The 22,876-nt window shown below is 36.3% G+C and overlaps 1 protein-coding gene across 8 annotated transcripts in view; it reads right to left on the minus strand.

Moving 5' to 3' along the window:
- Nucleotides 1-22,876, minus strand: part of LOC126849571 (Krueppel-like factor 6) — a 307,018-nt gene that overhangs the window by 34,629 nt on the left and 249,513 nt on the right. For 2 of the 8 annotated variants that reach the window (XM_050591529.1, XM_050591530.1), the window contains exon 2: nucleotides 17,733-17,802. The exons of the other annotated variants lie outside the window; for them this stretch is intronic. The gene's annotated coding sequence lies outside the window, so the exon portion shown is untranslated. The remainder of the gene's footprint in view (nucleotides 1-17,732; nucleotides 17,803-22,876) is intronic. 8 annotated transcript variants of the gene reach the window in all.

The following is a 22,876-nucleotide window of genomic DNA, read 5'->3' on the forward strand; positions in this document are numbered from 1 at the left end:
TTATTAGCTTTCACAGTTCCTTTGTGAAAAGAGAAGGGCTTATCGTCGAGGAATTCTCTTACGTCGCTCGCGCTCGCCTTCTTATTGGCCCTTCGTCCTTTCCCGTTTCTCGGCAGCGGCCTTCAAAGTCTAGCGGCAGCCCTCGACGAAGATTCGGAACACGAGAGGGATCAGTGCCAAGGATCATAGGGTTCAAATTCCTGGAAGAACCGCAAACTAACTGGCGTACAGTCGATACCAAAAAGGTATTCGAGCTCGAGCTCAGTACGGGAATCATACGTGGCTCCGCGGAAACACGCATACATGCACGCTATCGATCCGAGGGACGCGTGTTGCGTAACCATTCCCGGTCTCATCACCGGGATGATTCTGCCGAAGACGTCGTTACCGCCGTAGGTCGCAATCTTCTCCGCTTTCGAGCAAATCGAGCAAAAACTCACCCTCGACGTCGACGCCGTCGTTCCCCGGGATCGCTCGCATTCCTCGAGAGATTCTTTCGCGGTGGACCTTTCCTCCTCTCCCCCACCGTTCATTCCCTCGACGATGCTCGCCGAACCATTTTCCACGCTTTTTTCTCCACATCACGAGTTCCGACGTTTCCCCGCTTCTATTTAATCGTTAGGACTTTCCTGTCTCCTTTATGAACGCGCACGTGTTTGCAATTACCGCTAATTTCACGTAGATATTCTCGTATAATTACGAGTAGCGATTTTGCCAAACGTTTATTAAAAAGAGATTATTGTTACGTCAAATCTATCTAGCTTTAATTCTTGATTTTTGGTATTTCATATAATATATTGTTAACTATAAAATATAAACTGTAAAGTTACTTAAGAAAAATTGTCGCATAAACTGATATCTTTATTAAAATAAGTGACAATATAAAGATAATATATTCTTAATAACAATTAATAGTGATAAATACGCCAACTTATTTGAAGAAGCATTGCATTGGGTTTTCGCGTATAAATCTCAGCAATTTTAATTCATGGAATGTTATCGACTAAAACGTCAAAGCCGATAAATGCCGATGATACACCGTAATGACAGATGACATTGATGAGCGATCGAATGGCCGCTCGAGATTTACACGAAGCAATTATTCGCGAGAAAAATAAAATCTTTGATTGAAAAAAAAAAAAAAAAAAACGGAATCAAAAACGGACATGTCGATAACATGTGTATTCTCGGCGTTTCCTTCGTACTAGATTTAATCACTGCTGAACCAAGCCGTCGCGATACAAATCTCACTGATCTTCCATCAAGTTAAAGAGAGGGTTAATTGATCGCACGCTGGATACAATGTAACGGACGTTCAATAACCCTCAAAGACTCGTGCATCTTGCGTAACAAATATAAAAAAAAATAAGCGTTTTAAAAAAGCAAACAGATTGGAAATCATCCAGATGTGACGAATTTGATTCTCCACGCATATCAATCAAGTCGTTCAAGCGTGCTAGTGCAAACGGTATTTTGAAAATTGCTACATACGTGCAACACAATTTTTTTCTCAAATTTATTCGAATAATGTCATTATAATATGACATTTCAAATTGACAGCAAATTACGTGCAGATGACATATAAATGCATTTACTTCTCTCATACATATAGTTTGTAGTATTACCATAAACACACATGATAACTTGTTTGACTCGAAAACTATGAATTTTCTATAACATTAAGCAAGTTTGCACAACGTAATTGAAAATTTCATTATTCTATATGTATATTTACATATCTTTGCAAATAATTCTATCAATTTCACGATATTACAAATATTTTTTACAATGACATCGATTAAAAAGTTCAAAAAGCAAGATTTTTGTTTTATATATATTGCCTATTTTATGCCAGTTTATATATTTAAAAAAAAACACCTGTCATGTATGTGGCAAACGCATTAATGAACAATGAAGAAAAAAACGATATGACGGATGTTAGAGCAGGATGAAACGCATCGACGTGCTTTGCCCGCCGTGAAATATGTATCCGCCGTGTCCGTTCGGCAGAGTGGCGGAGTAGTTCGAGCCTTCTATTCGCGATAAATGGTGAGGATGAGTGGACGAAGGTGTCAATACGTCATTTTGTGCATCTACCGCATCATAGAGAGTGACAAGAATGAGCTAGCGAAGAGATACAAGCAAAGGTGATGGTGAAAAAAAAAAAGAAAAGAAAAGAAAAGAAATTATAATGAAGCGATTCGAAGGAAGAAGAGAAAAACAGTGAATATTTTAAGATGTATAGAATAATAATTTTTCTAATATATATAATAATATGATGTATAAAAAATATCTACATAATATATATCAGGTTTCTTTTTAAAAGATAATTAAATTAATTATTAATAATCTATTAGTAATCTGTTATTTAACTATAAACAAATAGAAAATTCCTCAAAACTTTTTTCATGCTAAAAATGTAATCGTATCTGAATTAAGGATTTTCAAATTTATCAACAATAAATATGATAGTTTTTATGACGAATAAGAGCCCATTGGTTATCTTGCAAAACAAGGCGTGACTCGTGTAATTTTAGCATTCGTTATTTCTTTTCTACATCGATAATATTTTTAACAATTCCGCATTCTCCATCTCAGCGAATATTACTATTGAAAGCACAATTTTTCCGTTGATCTCTCCTGCTTTTTCCTCTCTGATATTCTCTGTCTCGTCAGATTAACTGCCGTTCCCTAGTCGGCAGTCACAGTATTCGCGTGTGGTTCTGTCTATCTCGGTCTTCGTAAATCTAGGTAATGAGGTGTGACGAAATGCAAAGCGCTACCTGACGAACTGTAATGTTGACGATTGGTTTTGATCTCGTTTCGTATTCACGGCGAATTCATTCGTTTAACTCATCGTATTCATCGTTATATTCATGCTGTAAAATATCTAAATTCCTATCTTTATAAGTATTCACATAGTTAAAAAATTAAAAAAAAATATTAAACAATTTTCAAAAAATTTAGAAGAATATAGAGAGTGATATTTCATATAAATTTTTTCGCAAAAATAAACTCTATATTGTCTCCAATTGATTTAAAATATTATATATTCTAATTCATTACAATTGTTATATAAAATTATCTAAATTTAAAAATTTGTACATATATTGCAATTTCAATGTTCAAGTGTACAATTATCAATTTTCTTTGATTTTCATAAATTATATCTGTCATATTTATTTCCGTTTAACACGACTGTATATTTTCGAAATTTATTGAAGTGGCAGCCTAATTTTGATACTCCCTTACGCTCTTTTATCTCATATCTTTCGCACAATTAGAAACAATAATTGCACGGAAACGCAACCCGCGAGCGCGCGCGTCGCCGTGAAATTTAATTCCCTGTCTCACAAAGTCCGCGACGTATTTCGTCTTCGCTTTTTAGATAGCGGAGAATATTAATCCGCCGTAAGGCTCGCCGCGAGAAAGAGAGAGAGTTAACATCCTGACGGTTCCTTGTAAAAATCGTTATTCCGCGTCGTTGAATCACGCAGCAGATTCTGAGGAGGAGGTAGCCCGGTAGCGTCGGCGGCAGCAGACATTATTAAATTACATTTAGAAGCGGCGCGACAGAAAAGCATTGCGCGCGGGTAAGGGAGTAGAGTGAAGGATGGAAGACGGAGGAAAAGTGACGAGGAGATGGTAAGCGAAGAAGCAGCGATATGGAGAACGCGGGGTCCGCGGAGGAGTACGCGATCACGCGGCTGTATATATTAATTTGGCGCCGACAATACATATTCAAGTTGGAATTCATACGCTGTCAGAGGCAGCGCGACTCAGTCGAGAGTGAATAGACAGACATTATGGATGTCGTACGGAAGCGGGAGAGTACCGGTAGTGGGCTAGGGAGGGATAGAGTAGGAGGAGAAGAAGAGGAGAGGAGAGGAGGAGAGGATGTGTTACGAGACCCACTGGTTTCACGTACGCTTTGCGCCCGCAGGGAGCCAAGTGTGCGACACCGGCAGGAGGGCAAGAGGGGAGAGAAAATACACACACACACACACACACACACATATAAATGAAACAGAGAGAGGAAGAGGCCTGATAGAACGAACGGCGAGATGGGAAAGAGGAAGGCCCACGTCGCACGTTCCATGGCGACGTGACATCCTATTCGGGAACACGGGCTGCATGTAACGAGCGATTCCGAAACTTCTCATCCACCGTCCATTCGAGAAGGTCATTCGATTTCGAGAGATTCTGTACTATACACACCCGTTCGTTTGTCCATCGCACGAGATTCGATCTATCGTTAAAGATTTATCACGACAATCAAAGAAGCCCGAATGGTGAGGGAGAATGTCTATATAATATATGATGCGATATGCATTTGTAATCTATCTGAAATTTCGAGAGAAAGAAAAAAAAGTTCAAATAAAAATTAATTTAAATTTATTATATTATATAAAAAGGAATTGTTCATTAAATTCTATTAATTCTGGGAAATTGAAAATTTTACAGGATTGTAACGAAAAATATGTTTTCCGCTCTATGTATACATATATATAAATGTTATCAGTAGTAATGCAACTCGTTGGTCAGGCCATGATTAGAAAGTGATTGTTTTTCAAGTTGCTAGAATGGCAAAGATAACTTTTATATTTTCTATGAAAATGTTCGACAAAGAAAAATAAGAAAATAAAATGCGAAGTTCATTATTACACAATGATTATATCTATAAAAAGAATAGATCTTATAATAAGTTTCTAAAAAGATTCCACCGATTATCGTAAGATTTTTTGACAAAAAATGTCAATGACATTCATAATGAATTATGTTATAAAACGCGATTAAATCAAGAAATTTGCAGATAAATCTGAAATTAGATAATCAACGGTATAAATAAACGTTGCATTAGCATAACAGCTTCTCTGCGAATCTTTCAAGTATTGGAATTCACCTATTATATGGCAACATATATAACGGCCGTACATCTAAGTGGATTCTAATTTATTTTAATTATACCGCTAATGCATGCTGTCATTTTATAATTCAATGATGTTCTACTTTCAATGCGTTCGCGATCGACTGTAATGCAAATCTCATTACCCCGATATGGTAGAAGGATAATGTTACGAGACCGTATACAAGCAAACGGTCGTTAGCAATTGCCATAATGCCGACATACAGAGCTGCAATATTCGGACTTCGCGATGATATACGTATATGGATGTGATATGGATTGAAGTCAATGTGGGTGGCAGAAAAAAATGCTTTCTTTTTTCGTAGGAGTACAGAATCTTATTGCTAAAAATTCGCCCTCTTCTATTGTCGTCGAGAAATTTTCTGTCAAAATTCAAAGACGCGCCATAAATGATTTATCTATTATAAAAGTTTATGAGAAAAAATCGCAAAACAAAGATATACCTAAAAAAAGATGTCAATAATGTTATTCTATATCTGTTGTATTTTATCGATGTTCTTTTATCTTAATTATTTTATATTATATAAAGTCTACATACAAAGAAAACAATAATGAATGATATGATAAGATTTTACATTGAAGAATAAACAGAGTGTTATATCATATCTATTCTATGATTATTGCAAGTATATGCGCGTGTAACGGTCTGCATTAATTATAGATAACAACTATTAATAACTTATTATAAAATACCGTTGCAAGGTACATATATGACCATGTTAAAAATATCGATGAACTGTCACTCTTGCAAAAAATGCTTTATTTCAGCGTCGATTATCATCATAAAATGAACAATAAGCAATTTAAATTTATAATATTCATAATAACAATATTGTTTTAGGATTGTCATTTTTTTCTTTTATATAAAATCGAGATAAAATGTATGAATTTTATTCATTTTTTTTACATTACTTTTTATTCGTTATACATAATCCCGTTTATAATTTTTATTTCGCTTACGTCGTTTTCGCACAATTTTATCGGCAACCATATCGTCGACATTGGGAAAGAACAAATCAAATCGCACGAACGACGAATCCGTCGATCTGAGTGAATTCGATCTGAGCAGCGAAAACGGGGCTAAGCGGGCTCGGCCGAGCGGAAGGAAAGAGAAGCCGCGCGATGGGCCCGGGGCCAACGTATATAGAGCGAAGCCGCGGATGTACGAGCGCGTAAATCACCGGTGCGGAGGAGAGACGGAGGAGGAAAACTTCGGGTCCGCTTGTGTAGCGGGCGGGCGACGAAGCCGGAGGCCATAACTTTAAGCCGCTTGACTTGCTCGACGACGACGACGACGACGACGACGAGGACGACGACGCTGGCGAGAACACCGACAGCGGTGGGGAAGCCGCGCATCGAGTCGCGCGCGGCCGACTTTCCGGGATTCCGGTGTTCCATTTACGAGGAGGGACGTGCGCGATACGACACTCTCGCCCGTGCCAGAAGCGATTGTTTTATATGAACCAAAACTAGGGAATACGTTACGACTCGCTTTAACTGAATACGAAACGCGCATTCAGGAGCGAGGAAGAGAAGGAAAAAGAGAGATGGAGAGGAAATGTTTTTCCCCCCGACGACGTTCTGGGCAAGAAGGAAAATTGCCGCGGTCGCGCAATTTGTCGCGAGAGCGTTGTCATAGTTCTATGTTGTACCTGTACATGCGAATGCAATATATATATAATCTCTCGATGTAATAAATTTATTCGCTCATCTCTCGCATGCTGTGCGACTAAAATGATATACGACCTAAACGCGCTCCATAAAAGTTAGTTAAACAAAAAAATGTCTATATCTCTTATGAATTAAAATTAGGAAATTTATCCTGCGAAAAATTGCAAAACTTTACTATTTAAGCGCTAAAAATATTTTCTGTTCGATTTTATAAAATATAGTTTCTATCCATTTAACGATCATTCATAAATAAACGTGTTTGTTCAAATATAATGTTGTTTGCTATAAAAACAATTACGTAATATGAAAAACAAAAAAATCTTCGGACGAAATCTTAAAGAGGTATATTGCGATACATGCGTGATTCACTTTCTGTGTATTTCACATGCCGTTTATGGGACACGCGCGTGAAAGTATGTCTTACCAAATGCCACATCGTCCAATAAATGATTATTTCATAACATCAATGTAACCGTGGACTTTCATTCTCGAGGCAACCTTTTATTATCACGCATGAAGTTTTTATAGAACCATACATAAAACCATACACACGCGAGCATCATGCATATATATGCACATATGCACTCATCGTCCCCATTAATCTTGTTAATAATAAACTGCATCAAATGGTTTGGTTTTACAAAATTGCATACGTTTTAAAATTTTTTATATAAAATGTATAATTTTCTTATGAAAAAAATTAGATCGTATTGATTTTAAGTTCTTTTTTTTTTATAAAAATAGATAAACAGAGAGCTGTGTAACTACTGATTTTATTTAGAACTTAAATATTATATTCGTATGACATAAATTATTCTGTGATCAAAATTTTCGATACATGCAATATTTTAACGACAAATATTCCTACAGATTTTCGAAGTTCTTTGGTTTCTTATCTGTGTAATTCTGTTGAAATAAATCAATATTTTTTTTCGATCTTATATCGAGAAGTTATATAACCATTCGAAAATGTGAGATAACCTTGGCTAGTCCTTTGAAAGGGAATCGCTCTTTCCCGAAAACATTTTAAGAATATGATTTCGTCATATAGACATCGCAGCTATATATCGGTGTAAAATGACATTAATATTATATTAATAATATCTACATGTTATTAATACTTTAATAATTCACGACGAAAAAATTTGCCACTGAAATCTCACATTTCATGCAATGTTTGTAAAATATAAAAACGCAAAAGTTGCGAACAATTATCTCATTTGCCTATTAAAAGACACTCTTTTAAAGTTTTTAAAATATCTTAATAAAGTGATATAAAATTCTAGACAGAAAATGATTAATCACGCATCCTTTTATACTTTATTGGCTCCTCATATCTTTCCGTCTTATCTACACACTCTACACACAGAACAAAATATAATGGACTCATGGTCGTTACACAATTTATCACGTTCAGGAAACGATCTCTAATAAAGGAAAAAATTGTTACCGATAAGTCGACTAGTTGTCAAAGATAAACCGAGTAAATAAATCTTGCCGGCCGAGCAACGCAACGCGACGTGTTGGCGCGGTCAAGCATCGGTTAAGCGACATGGTCGAGCCATTTTTCCGCAGGTAATTTATTTCATTAAAAAGTTCAGCGCACGATAACTTAAAGTTTCAACGTTTCGGCGTTCCTCTCTTCCCCCCCCCTCTCTCTCTCTCTCTCTCGTTCGCATAGCGATTCTTGCCGGCTCGTTAACGACTCGGTTAACCCGTGCGCGTTTTGCCTCTCTCTCTCTCTCTCTCTGTCTATCCTCTTTTGAGACCGATGCATAATTCAAGCGTGCTCTACAGTCTCGTGTAAGGCAAAAGGCCGTATACCGATCGATCCCTCGACCGTGTCTGCACAGCTTCCAACGCACAGCGGTATCCATTAATGATGATTTGTCGACCGAACCGGTGCGCGAGTCACAATGGCAGATATTTTTCTACGCTTCCACAATTTCGCAAGAAATTTTAGCTCGAAGTGAGGTCGAAATTCCACGTGTAACATAATTATGACTTTCTGATACGATCTATCTCACGTCTGGTCCTCCGCTACTCGTTTTGAGATCCAGATAGCGCTGAAATGTCGAGCAAATATTTCTTAATAAACTTGTGAAGCAGTTCTTGCACCATACCATCGATTCAGTTTTTCGAATGAATACTACCACACGATGTTGATGTTTTTGCCGATAGATTTCAAAACTGAAAAATTTTATTATATAATAATTTTACGAAAATATGATAATTTCCGACATGAATGATCATCAAAATGTATCAAATAGTCTAATCACAGTGCTTTATTACAGTCGCACAACGGTAGCTTCCCTCTTCTCGGTATCTCAGTCTGCTTGTCGGACCAACGTTTTTATCCTCGCAAAAAAATTGCAATCTTCTCCCAAACCAAATGTCCTCGATAAATTTTTTTTACAGTGCATATACTCTCGACTCGCTTTCGAGGGTCCTCCGAGCAGGGCTCATCCTGGGCGGATCTGATGTCCCCTAGTCCTCGGTCTGAGCAGGTTTGGAGAGAGGCAACAAGAGATCCGAGGATGAGGCACGATGAGGAAGAGCACAAGGACGAGAAGGAGGCGGAAGAGGGAGAGGAAGGACTGACTTTGTTGTTCGCAGGTTTACACAGCCAATCTCGCTTTGATGTTCCTGCCCCTTAGTCTCCGAGGTTCTCTCGATCTTCCGAACAACGACATAACATCCTTATGAGGGACACGCACTGGATGCGCAATGTGTGTCATGTACAAATACATACATGACACGCACACATTTATAGGCCTGTATATGTCAAATATCACGCATGCGAGATTTTATTTTGATTTTTGATAAGTAAGTAAAAAAATTCATAATTTTTTTAGAAATAAGAACTGGAACTTTTCTTATGCGCATACACTTTATTTTACATAAAACTATGTTTGTTATAAAAAGCTAATTAAACAATAACGATTGAATATATGCCATATATTTTCAGAGTTTTTTTCTATAAAGAAAAACACACAAAGTATGTAATGCATGTTAAATTCCTATTAACATGCAGTTTAATTAATATGTTTTTTCTTTTATTTGTTCAATGTTTGCTCAAAAACCAGCTGTGGCCGACAATGAAATTTTCAATTAATTGAATGACTCTGCCTTGAAATCTGGCGACTTATATTGTCCAGATCGAGATGCCTGTAATTTTAACATCATCTCTCCTTTCTCGCGCAACGTGTACCACCAAATCGGTCGTCTGGATCGCAAGCGCGGTCCATAAATTCAGTCGGTACGACGCGCTGTTCGTGGCACGCAATCGAGAAGAACTCTCAAGGATTCAAGATGCTGAAAATGAAGGTAATTTCTCCGGACGGTTCTTTAGTTTGCGTGCCTCGAACACCTGCGACCTCGTATCGGTCGCAATCTTGCTCGCGCCCGGTGTCCCGATATAAAACCGACCGCTCGCAACTCGTACATCCCGCTCGAAGAACGTCGCTCTCCAGATTCTGTTAAGCGCGCGATAGCCATCGGCCAGTTATCTCCTCTCTTCGTAGGAGTGTCATATCGAATAATGTATGCTTCATGTTGTAAAGGATCGAGTCGTTCAACGGGGATCGGGACCTTGAATAATAATTCCGACCAATAATAAATTAAAATATTTGAACATCCTGGAGAAATTCTTTTGAAAATTCTCTATCTAAGATATTACTCAAAATTAATATTTAATAAGGGAATTTCGAAAAAAGATCAAGTATAAATTATTTAATAATTTTAGTTTGTAATAACAATAAGATTTATACAATTTTATTTGTCGCTCAATTAATATAATAATGAATAATAAATAATTATATAATATCAAAACTTAAATTTCTTAAAAATATTAAAATTCAAATTTTTTATCAACAATTTTCTACAAATTTTGAATAATATCTTGATTACAAAAATGCACATGATCGTAACACTAAGGAATTAAAGCATTTAATTCGCGCCCATCATCGATTAAGCGTTTAACCAAAGTTTTATGCGATCTGATGGGTTGCAAAATAGCGACCATTCGCTAACTCATCGCATTTATGTATCGTACCGACAATAAAGTACCCGCGCGTGACCGAAAAGTCTTATAAATAACCTGATCTTACAAACGGTTGCGAAACGAGTGTAATCTTGTGAGTATCCGCGCGCGGATTTCGTTCACATTTATTTATCAGCAATTCTACATAAAAAATTTGAAATTTTAGGCAATACAGTCAACAATATTAACATCATATACAGGCCCGACTCTCAAAATACTTTTGACATTTACGCGACCGCATTCATTTAACCGGTTTTTAACGCCTCCTTTTAATTTGTCGTGTTGATGATATGCATCTTCGTTTTCGATCAAACAAGAATTGATTTTTCGCACGATGCAGACATGTATTTCTTCTACATTATACGGGAGGAAAATATCTTACATAAATATATATTACTTATAATATTAGTATGGCTATAAATAAGCAAAGAGAAATTAATGTTTTATCTGTGACAAAAAAAATCAGATTAATCTAAAATAACAATTCGAGTATAAGTTATATTTTGATATATATATAAAACTCTCTCTCTCTCTCTCTCTCTCTCAAGTAGCGACTTAAATCCAGTCCGAGCGTATTTTGAATAGAAGAGGATTATGTTAAGAACGCGATATAGCGTATGATATAATCTCTTAGCGGATAAGACTAAAACCTGACCAGAGCTAAAAACGAGAATACGACGAGAGTTGTATATACACGTACATACACATGGCACATGGACGTATATACCGAGATCGGTACCGAGTCTCCTCTGCACTTGTTGCGCTTTACGCGCGAATACAAGGAAGTCATATCGTGAGCCGCGACACGACGATTTCGCGAGCGCAAATTAATTGTCGACGTTACATTTTATCATTCTTAATTTGCCCCTAACGTGAGACATTCCATTACGACATAACACATAAAACGTTACTCTAATCTTCCATATCGAAGATTAGACAGCTTGCAATTAGCTTCAACATTAATGATAGCTATTTCTTTGAGCGATATCTATTTAAAGTACTCTGAGACTGTGATACAATTAGAAAAGTTGATTTACGTACATTTAAGCACACACTTCCTTACAGTAAAGCTTTAATTCTTCCGAGAAAAAAAGAGAGAGAGATTTATTATTAATATAAACGGTTTATAGAAATTTATGAATTTTATATAATAGCAATATTATATATATTTAGCAACTTAACATTTTATAATTTAATGATATATGAAATAATTATCTAATAAGCGTCGATTTCTTTTTCTCCGTTATAATTTTCACATGATATCGACATCATTAAAAAAAAGTCAGTCTTATTCAGCGCAACTATCTATAATTTTCCATCAAACTCTCGCTATACGAATCCGATCTCGGCTAACGATATCTATTCCGAGACACGATCTCGTTACTTTCATTACCGCGCGAGCGAGCCGCGTAAGGCTCGGCATGATGTGTCCATATACGTAATACGCTTGCTGTGCGTCGTGAACGGGGATCTCCATAAAGATTTTTATGGTGAACGACGACGGGTCCTGCGCGCGCGCGCGGTCTCTCTCTCGCCAGCCCTGACCGCAACTCCTCGTTCCGCGCGGTAATATCGCCGAAGATCGTCTCTCATTCGTAAAAGCCGAACACCGCGCAATGTTTTGAGAGAACGCTAATATTATGTATCTGATATCTGCTTGGTTTACGCGCGATTATATAGCTCGATCATTTAACGGTACGCGGGATTATTACGGCCTGACGGAGCAAGAGAGCGTAAGAAACTCGATGCGTTGAATACATACATCGCTCGTTCGCGCCTGTCAGACTTAGGATGATAACGTATGAAGATGCAATTATAGAGAGAAATAGATTATCATTAGACAGTTTAATTCATCAGGATTAAGAAAAGTGTATAGTAATAAGAGAGAAAAATATTCAAAGCAATCTTGTAATTAAACAAGAAGAAAAATAATGAGCTGTAACGGAAAAAACACATTCACCCTGAATTACGATGATTTTAAAAATAAAATTATAATTTTTTAAAATGCGGAAAATCGAAAGAGTTGTAATATAAATCTTAACACTATTGTTAATATACATAAATTAATTAAGTAGAATAGCTTGTAGAATTATCTTATTGTCTAAAATGTGTACTGTAGAAGGAAAGAAATTGTTATGAAGAAAATCTCATAGCACCGAGAGAAAGAGGAAACGAACGAGTAATGAATTATACTGAAAGTTATCTAGTAAGTGAGCCCATTCGTGCATAATCGTGCAATTAGTTTGATTGCTTGGATGTAAAGTTTTTTAATAACGCATAGTCGTTCACAAAGTTTCGCAAGGCAAATACATTATAGAAACTATCGCAAACCCGTGCGAGTTAGTTACGCGGGAAAATCTTCGTGCGCCATAAAGATTTTTACGGGTGCATCTTACGTGTCTCACTCGGTACTCTGATGCTCGTTTGCCCCCGTCGACCCTGACCGCAACTTATGGCGGTAATAGGATCAAACATCGCGAAAGCTCGTAAACCTCGATGAACACCGTAGATCGTCAAACAAGGGCGGCGGAAGAAGAATAACACAGTCAGAGCAAAATAACGGCAGAATACACGGATCGTGCGATAATTTATGCGTTATCGTTTGCGACTTCGTTAAGGTAACATATTCAAATACAAAAACGCTTTCATAACTCGCTTAATAAGCTTATAAATCGTCGTTAACAATATACACAATTGACGATCACAAAAAATATCTTAAGCAGATGGCAATTGAGATATAAATACATGCCGAAACTACTCAACACTTAAATTTAATTATTCTTGGCGTATATATGTTTAATAAAATATAAGAATCTTAAAATATATTTTAGTATATTCCAATAATCTCTTAATATTTTATATTTAATATTGTCTTATCTTTTGCAAAAAAAAATTGATATATCATTCAAATAATTATTTATATATAAATTTAAAATATATTTATATACATAACATATATATACATATATATTATCTCACATATATATTTACGAGAAAATGTATGAAATTGTAATATATTACATATTTAATTTTAAATCAGGCTTAAACTTAACAATATCTTAATTCAACGGGTCTCTGGTTTTTTTTTTTTCTGAAACTTTATTTTGCTCGTTAAACCGTTAAGTCTGCCATAAAACAATCCCTAGGTTTATAACTTTATAACCATTCTATACCGCGCGCAAGGTGCGAAACATTTCCCGTTATACTCGTTGATGCTATAAGCTGGTGCGAGTTGCTGCACGAGAGAGAGAGTAACAATACGAGATACGGCAACTTTCGCGTGTAATCGTCGAATTTGCACATAAATCGGCGGAGGACGTCAAGCTCGCGTACACCGCACGATTTATCCCGGCTTACCGGCAATTATTCACGCGCTTACACGAGACGATGCGACGCGAGTTTTCTGGACAGAAATTAATTTCGTGATAAAAATCTGTGCGATTGATAAAAAATTTTTACAGATTATTCATATGACAGTCCTTTTTACGCTCGTTTGTTCAGCGTCGAGCAACAGCATGTCTCTGTCGCGGTAATATGATTTGCGCAAATCGCAAAACATCGTAAAGCTCAACGTGCACCATCAGAGTTTAAAGAGAGAGAGAAAGAAAAAGAAAGATAGAGAATCAGGAGAGATCTTATTGTTAGGAACAGGAATAAATTGACCCGAGATAAAAGGAGAGAAAGAGAAACAGAGAAGACGATATACTTTGACATTTATGCTTCCAATTATTCAAGTTAATTAACCATTAAACACTTAAGTCTTTGGTTGGCTATGTGGATACATAACACTTGGGAATGTTTCTTTCGTAATTAACTGTAGTTGTAATTTCTGCTTTCATGACGCGAAAGTTATTTAGTATTTCGCTGAAACTCAAAGCGTAATGCGTATGTTCACGGAATTCTCGATACGTACAAATTTTACAGAATACTATAATAAAAGTTGTATAAAATTAAAGATTTGTTTTTCGACGAATTTAAAATAAATTTGATATTTGCAAAAATTTTCATTAGATTAGCAGAATCTTGATTATCAAAAAATCAAATTGAACTAGAAAAGAAATATTTTATTAAATTTTTTGGAGCTTTCACCATACATAAATTATAGAGTTACGCGTAAAATATGAATTTAATATCTTGTAATATCGACTTAATTTCTACTTTATACATTTTTTAAGGCGCAATTGCAATAAAAATTAAAAATTTGTAAAATAATTTTTAAAAAATATGAAAACTCTACTTAATTATATTTTGAGTTAAATATATTTAGAAAATTATCTTGCTTTTGTTTAAATATTTTTCTCAATATATATATATATATACATACAACTAATTTGAGAATTAATATAGAATTAATGTACATCTATACTAAATGGTTAATAACATCTGCACATATCATATTGCAATTATTATAATTGAAAAACAACACATGCAACGAACAGAATACGAATACATTTCGTGCTCGCATATTATAATAATTAACGTAACATAATTCACATAATTGCTATTAACGCGAATATAATTTGTGTTAAGCATTGGCTCGTGTCATTACAAAATTTGCGAACGCGATAAGTCTCGTGTAATTAAAAAGAAAAAGGAATGCGTCGTGTTGCTCGTGGCGTAATCACTTTCGTGTACTTTTAGCCGCGAGCAGTTTGACATTTTTTTTAAACTGCTCGCACGAGTATTAAATCGCGACGAATTTAATACTCGTCTTAACGTCCACGAACGGAATGCAGATTTATGATGGCAATTTATTACACATTTTAAAGCCGATGACGCGGAAAACGCGAAGGAGAGGCAGATGGTGGGGCAACCGCGTTCTCTCTCCTATCGTGAGCGAAATCGTGAGAGATCGAAGCGGATTATCGCGTTAGCTCTTACTATCCCGACCTATATCTAAAGACATTTGATTCGATCGTCGAAGAAATCGCGTCTCCGAATGAATGGGGTATGGCAAAGAAGAGAAAAGAAATGCGCGACATAAAGCGGAAAAGAGAATTCGTCGCTGTTCGAACGGGAATACTATATCGCGGAATCGACGATTTGGAATCCCGTAACCGGGGGGGGAAGAGGAAAGGAGATGAGTCCGACAAGACGGAGACAAGGAGAAAAGGGGATAGGACGAAGTCGCGTATTAAAATCGGCATAAAACGTTATTATCCGCCGGCGTAATTCCGCGGTACCCCGGGTGGTAAGCCCTGGCAGAATCGCAGTCGCCGGCATGGAAACTCCGCGAGTGAGAGAGGGTGAATTCCGTGCCGAACTTGGAGATAATACACTCTCTCATTCCCCTTTCTCTCCTCCTCTCGACTGGCCTCGGCGATTTGCCCGCACCCCGTCTCTCCTTCGTCGTCGTGTTCCTTACTCTCCCCGTGCCACCTATAGGGCCCAGAGAGCGAAGACTTCGATATCAAATTCTTTTAAGAACCTGCGCACCGACGAAGGGTGGGTTGAGGATGCCGCGAGGAGGACAGGAAGATATTGCCGCATTCCTATGGTACATAATGAGCTGTGAAATTTCGAGAAGGTCACCGTCAACGGTCCGCTATCGGCCGCAGGAATTATATTCCTCGAAAAGCTAACGCGTCTCGACGACGCTGGGAGAATTTATATAAAAATGGCTAGAGAAACTTTCTTTTCTCAATAAAAAATAAAGTGTACGTTTATTACATCTTGCGGTAGAAAATCTTTAAGCCTTCTAATTTATATATATGAAATATGTAATTACAAGATTTTATTCTTCTTGCACGAACGGAATGCGCATGCAAAAGACGGAAGCGTCTAGTGATGGTAAAAGATAACAGATTTTTATGTCGCTCGTAACGACAACGTCTTAACTTCGATATCTACAGACACAAAATGACAATGGAAGATGATACTCGACGTTCTCCTTCGCGGAGAATGGATAAATCCTCGATTCTCTGGGGGTATAAACAGAATGAAATAACCGAGACTCGTTTATAGACGTAGTATAAACAATTTGATATCGAGGTGATGACATCATATAATGAAATCCCATGTCGATTTCGAGAAATAAAAGCGGACATCAATGACTAGACAACAGCGATCAAGAGAAGCACGAGAACGAATCGACCAAAATTGTCATTTTGCTATGCTACAAGCATGCGCATCCGAGCGACCTTGAATTCTTGCCATTTCTCTTTCCTTCCGAACGAAATTAATCGAGGCCGCAGAACTCGATCATAAATCATACGCGTTTTAACTCCACCTACCGATCGGAATGATCTAACATATGTACGTAAAAACTTTCCTCAGCTGGCGAGAGATCGTAAACTGTCTTCCGGAACACGAACCGCGGTACCATCGAGATATCTTCCAGTGCTTACTCGAATACCGTAAACCATTTTGCCGGTAAGCGTCTTTAAGACTTTCCTCTCGCTATGATCCGGCGCAAAAAGACGTAATAAATTTCGAGATCGTAGTTTAAAGATTCTCGCTTCATACGCAAGATTAAACAAAAACATTTTAATAAAAATATTTATTCGCGAGAAATAAACCATAATGTATAAAATAATTAATTTAATATTTAATTATCTTAAAGAATAAAGAAACGCCGATATTTTGAAGTTTTGCTACAATTTTTTTCTCGAGGTATACTTTAATATAGAATTCCTCTTATTTCTTTGCATATAAAAATTATAACGTTTCTATTTTTTTCATATCTAAAATAACAAGTCGCTCGCACACAAATGATTTTATCAACGACCAATATATATGTGTAGATATTATATGCAATTTTAGTCCATCCAATTTATTTTTATTACGAGCGCTGTCGTTGTCTCCATTCATGTCCTAAGTCGACTGCCGGATATGCAAGGACACAGATAAGTTTCTTCCGTAAGTACGCACGTAGCTCTAGGCGGCATGCATTATGCATGCCGCACCGGTCGCCGTTGATTGCGATTCGTACCGGGGCTACGATCGGTTTTACTTCCGCACGAAAAAATTAGTATATTTTTAATGCATCGCCGAGCAAGCTCGTCGCAGTAAGCTTGCGTTTCTTCGTAAGCTTCGTCCGAGAAATGAAAGTTCCGTTATGTGTTTCGTGACTTCCTTTCTTTTTTCACTTACCACTAGCCTCAAGATCCTCCTCCATGATTTGTTACATAAGAAAAGGAGTTTCAACGAGTTTTTCCATTACCTGCAACAGAAAGAGAATTCTTGGTTAATGTAAAATATTCAATGGTGGAATATAATACGGGATAAAATGGAGAGTTGACATAAAAAGATTTGTCGTTATAAGTTTTACGCTAGAAAGATTTTTTATTATCGAAAAAGATTGCAGATACTATTTTAATAATATTCATCACATTGAATATAAATGCCAAAAACATTTTTGATTTATATCTTTTTCAAATCTATAAATCCTATTTATAAAAAGGAATAATTTATTAGAGACCAACTAGATTTCATGACAAATACAATGAAAAAATAGCAAACAGATTACAATCAATATCAGTTAGTGTTAAATACTTCAATATTCTCTATGCCTATACAAACTAGTGCCATAATCTGGAAAGAGATGGCAAATCACTGTGCCGAGTTAATTAAACCAGGTTGTTAGTGCAACTCAATCCTGGCATTAATGTACATAATAGGTAACGGAAACACGCCGCATTTCACCTGATCGCCCAATCTATTTCAGTCCCATCACGTTGTTTAAACGCAAGCTTAATTTTAGTAGAACGACACGCGTAGAGCGGAACATCTTTCATTATTTCGAGCAAACCAGCAGCCGTTCCATCGCAATTGACTGTAATTCTTGTACAATTATTTGTTTTATTTAACACTGCTTACATGCTAGTATCTGTAAGATATCGGTGTATGGACTATGTAATGATTCATCTTCCGACTTTTCATTCAAAGTTGGAACAACGATCGCGAAAGCAAATGGAAAATAGTTGCAGAGAGGATTGTTTCTTTGCGATCATTGATTTTGATGCATTCAATATGCACCTATTGCATTATTTATGCAACTTTAATTATGCTCGTCGAGGCTACTTCTCGACGTCTTGTTTATTAAATCTTTCTATACTCGCGTTTTTCTCAAGTTGTATCTTCTCTCTCGTACCCTCAGAAGGATGCTTTATACCTTTTACACCAGCATCATCTGCCTCCCATCTCCGCTATCTTCCTCTCCCTATCCATCTCTAACACTTTTGGTTTCTCGCTTCGGCTCTTACGTTTATCTCATTCTGCGTTTCCTCCATCCTCTCGCGGCAACCCTCGCCGTCGACATCAACAAACATCTTGATTATACCGTGAAAGCCGCCTCGACTACGAGTCCTGACTAGAAGCTGGAAGACTCGCCCATCGGTGCCGCCGAGAGGTTCCGCTCTTTCCTTTCCTCCTCCCTTTTCCCCGCGTGCTTCTCCTAACTTCGACCCTCAGAGAGTTTCACTCCCTTTTTCACTCCACAACCGCCCTTCCTTTTCGCCCGCCTCTGTCTCTCCCTCAACCTTCGTAAATGATGGAGAGCATACGTACACTGGAAGCCGCCTGGTAGTCTGGTAGTATTTGCATGCGAAATTAATGCCTTTCTATTTCGGTCCGAATTAAATGCAAGTTTGCATAAAGAAACGGCGATTTATTCGTTTATTCTTTGGGGATGAATAGGAAGGGGTAGAAGCGGCGACTGAGGGAAGCGACCCTCTATCCACCCGAATCGAGTCCTCCAAACACCCTCGCAATCAAAACGAACGACACAGTCCTTTCGTCTTTCTTCCCTTCCGACCGCGTCCCTCTTCTTTCGTTCTGCCGCTTTCTGTCCCTGGAAGAGAAAAACGGGAAGAAGGGAGAAAGTAAAGAGATCGAGGGAGCGGATGTACGGCACCTGCCCGCTTATATCATTTTATTGCGGACATCCTTTGCCAACGGACTGGCGACGATCAAACGACGACTTCGTAAACGACATTAAATCTCTTTCTTGTTACACTTCGGCTAACTTCTTGTGTCGGGGTCGGGTTAATGTATCATTCAAACATGAAGTAGATTGTTCATTGTAGAAACAAGTAAGAGAAGAATTTAAAAAAAAAAAGGATTGAAAAGAAGACAATGAGTACAATTCGAATTGCAGATTGCGAAAATTCTAATTAATTATTGATCTTTGTTAAATATATATAACAAAAAGTAGAAAGACGATTAAAATATATAATTATAAAATCACTATAAATCGTATAAAATTATTAATAATTAATAAGAATTATAATCACAAAAATCAATTATCATTTATAAAACAATGCTTAACGACTTTCTTTTTTTTAATCACACTTATTTTGTTACATTATTAACACATTGAATGCCAAATCATTCACTTTTCTTTTCGTTTACGCCAGAGTAAAATTCCCACTATTGGATCTCGACAAACTATTACATAATATAATTAAATTCTAAAAAATTATTACGCATAAAATATTTATTTCTTTCTGCCGATCGCCGGCATAACATTCAATGTGTTAAAGTGTCACAGCTAGACGTTTTATGAGTTTAATAAAAATTAGAATAGTATCATACACATATAAACACACACAGTAGAGATAGGAAAAAAAGAGAGCAAACGTTGATGATGGTCGTTGAGAGTTGCATATATGTGACTAAAAAACGACCTAGCGAGTACACCTAAGCGCAACTACTAGCAATATATTACAAGACCTCGTTACTTTTGTTTCGTTTTCCATCGTTAGCACATGTATATGCATACTCACACTAATTCAAGATAGTCCATTTAGAATAAAAGTGTGCGAAAGTACAACTTCTCTTACTTAAATCGTTATAAAAAAAGCAACATTTTTCTAATGAAGCGTAGAATAATAGATGCAAATTTCTGTGAAATTTTCAAGTAATTTCTTTAATGTCACATCTGACATTTGATACAAAGAATTAACTACCACAGAGTATACATGTTTAGTCCTCAGTTTTTGCGATCAACAGTGCGATATTGTTTACATTCCAAGGTGAATCGTGTCCTTGTCATACGCGCTGTGGGACTCGAGTGTAAGCAGCGACACGAGCTGCTCCGTTTGTCATATTATTTTTTGAAAATGCGATCATTCCTCATAAAGTAAATAATTCGTATCTCGTATTAAAGCAATTTTATTGTTTCGTATTATAACGTATATATATATAAGTAGATAGAAATATAAATTAAAACTAAAGGTGTAAATATCTGCGTAAAATATAGATAAGATGGATAGAGTTGGATTTGTCGACTTTCGTATGATTTCGATCGAATGGATATCGCAATATACGTTTTGATGAAATATATCGATGTATAAATGTCAAATTTATATGCATTGATTGATAAATATTAAAACACGGGATTAATAATAACTATTGTTTTTACTTTCTAATTAAATTAACGCAACGTTACTTGACTTTAGAATCGATTTTTTTTTTGTATCAAAATGCCGTGCAATCATTGTCTTCCGCTGATTAGCGCGTAAACAATCGTAATTAATTATATTTCCGCGAGTGTGTAAGTGAAAGAACAACAAAGGATAAGAAGCCCACGAAAAATCTGGAATGACATCAGGCGATGACAACCTTAAGATAAGTAATTTATATATGACTTATTTCATTTATTTGTAAAATTAATTGCTTGTTTATTTTCGATAAAAATTAATTTTCTACATTATTGTGTAATATAATATGTATATAAAATATTCTAAATTGCTATCCCGGCGTTTAGATAGAAGAGATATCTATCGATAAGATTATTAGTTCTTAAATTCGTCGAAAATAATTTCCCATAATCAAGAAAAGTGAACACAATTACTTTCCTATATAGAGAGTCCGTTTCTCAAGCACAAATCATTTGCTATTCTCGACGTGACCTATCTTTGCTCGTAATATCGTTACGGTTACTCATAATCCTTAATGCACGTTTGGTAGATACCGCCGTACTCGAGGTAACTATTCGGAGAAAGCATAGTCAAAGGAACGTCCCTCAGTAGTTAATCGCCTCCGCGAATTACATTTCATGGGTTCAAAAGAATTTTATGGCTATTCTTGCCGAAGGCGCCACGGGGAGCGATAACGGCGAAACTGTTGGAGAGGATTCTTAAACCAACTGCATCTTAGATAGGTAGCTCGGTTAAGCAATTTATTTACATTAGCTTCTGCATGCCCGAACATTTTATGAAAAATGCAATCTTAAATTAATGTTGAAATTAATGTTCGTCGCTTCAAAGTTTTATGACTTTGCATATCGGTTTTAGATGAGTTGAGAAAAATTTGTTCTTCATATATGAGGAGAAAACATTTTTTATATAAAATTCATGCTTTTTTTATTTGGACGAAAACGATAACATCAATTTATATTGTGTTTTAATAACAAGTATTACATAATCTATTTTTCTCATATAAAAATTAGAATCAAAATAAATTTCCATTTAAAAAATTCATTTATCAAATTTCATAAGAACTCAATATTAACGAAATAGGTTCCGAAAAATTCTTCCTAGTTTATTTCTCACAAGACTATCGTTTATCACTCGAATAATTCAAGTTTTAATAATTCCGAGTCGGTCGGTAAACTGCTTATATCGCGTGCCATCGGGACGACGGTCCAAATTGTGAAAATAAAAGACAAACATTCCAATGGCGCTCGTAATCTGCGGTCATTATCGTTGCAGTTACGCATGCGTTCTGCGTGCCAGATTTTTATTACATGCATACCATTACATAATAATGTGTCGATGAGGGTATGTACAAGAGGCTATGGTAAAGATCGGAACGAGTTCCAAGATGTGATCGTCTCGTCTCGATCAATTTCTAATTAACTTTTCGCTGTTATAACTGCCGACTATAGAGTGGAGCCGAACGTTCCGGTCAGACTTTGAGATTTTATAGGAAATTAAATTCTGAGTAAAAAGTTTCCTATAAATATTGGTCGAAAAATATTTTTTTAAAAAGCGCACAAAAATCTTTGAAATCATTATTTTATACATTCTTATAAATATCAGGGAAAATATGCGTTTTTTAACAAAAAGTTGTACAGAATTGAATTATCTTTCAAATAAGATCAAAATTATTGTAATATATTCCATTAAGTTTTGAGACTAACGAACATTTGAACGCACCCTGTATTCACATCCTATTAAGATCATTTAGAACGCTTTGATTGACGCAGAATTTGAATATAGCAAATTAATAATTTCTGTATTGATAAAAATATAAGAATATCCAATTTCATTGCTATTTAAAAAGTAAATATG

The sequence above is a fragment of the Cataglyphis hispanica genome, chromosome 5 (assembly GCF_021464435.1).
Source record: "Cataglyphis hispanica isolate Lineage 1 chromosome 5, ULB_Chis1_1.0, whole genome shotgun sequence".
NCBI classification, from domain to species: Eukaryota; Metazoa; Arthropoda; class Insecta; order Hymenoptera; family Formicidae; genus Cataglyphis; species Cataglyphis hispanica.